A 1,276-nucleotide genomic window follows, 5' to 3' on the forward strand; every position below is an offset into this window, starting at 1 on the left:
ACAAAGTATTTTTGCACATGCAGTATAATGTCGATATTCCAAAATATTATTGCTAGTTAATTATAAATAAACCTTTCTACATGCAAAAAAAGATTTTTTAATAGACATATAACTAGAACATGATCGTAAAAACTGAAATAATAAAAGCGTTTCTAACAATGTTAAAAGGGACAGAACTTATATCTGATTGATTCCGTAATTTTTCGAAATTTGATTTTCAAAATTATAGCTATTTTGTTTCTAATATTACTCGAAAAATGCGAAAAATCTTGATGTATTATAACTATAAAATTTAATTCATATATAAAAAATGATTATATTCACAAGTTTTATACTATTTTTAATAGAAATAGGCATTTATCTTCTTATTCTACGGTTAAAATTAAATTTACATTTAAAGCTATATGTTTCGCATATTTTTTTAGCCTTAAAAACCTATCAAAACAGTTTATTTGATATTTCAATATATATCTTTTGTAAATCAACATAAATAAATAAAAAAATGTATAGTTAAGATAAATTATATGTTTTTATTGGAACAATGCTTATATTTATGTTTTTTAATCTACGATATAGCATATTATCATATTAAAATTGTATATTGATGTATATTTGTCATTATCTCTTCCAAAGATTAAATGATGCTATATATATTAATAGCATATCTTTTATACTCGATTTTTAATTTCGAAAAAAATCCTAACATATTCTTATATGATCTAATGTTATATTTTTTTAGAATTTTAATATTTTTCGAACGCTTATTATTTTCTTTGATATTATATGCGTATTTATTATCCACGAAAACATATTACATTACGATTGGTACTATTACATACGCCCAAAAATATCGTTAAAACGATATTTTATACAATAAAGAATAATAATCTACAAAAATAATATTTTTTATATTTTATACTTTCAAAATGGAAATATAAAATTGATCGATCATATTTTTTTATTCCAATCACATTATAGTTTACGATTGCTATAGTAACATAATTATATATTTATAGATGCGTTTTTAGTAAAAAAATCACAATGATTTTTATAATTAAAAGCTCATAGATGCAAAATTCAAAAACACATATGCAGAATCAAAATATTTATTTTTCTTCTTTTATAAACAAATTAAAACGTGATAATTCAAAAGGCTCACTTATTATAATGCATAAATTTTTTATTTTTTCTGGCCTTGTATAAAATATACAAAATCAATTGCAAAAATTTATAATTACATAATTCTTTTTAATATGAGGATTCAAAGTTTTTTTCT

The sequence above is a fragment of the Rhyacophila brunnea genome, unplaced genomic scaffold (genome assembly GCF_057557595.1).
Source record: "Rhyacophila brunnea isolate RB1 unplaced genomic scaffold, BYU_Rbru_1.0 scaffold_80, whole genome shotgun sequence".
Classification (NCBI taxonomy): domain Eukaryota; kingdom Metazoa; phylum Arthropoda; class Insecta; order Trichoptera; family Rhyacophilidae; genus Rhyacophila; species Rhyacophila brunnea.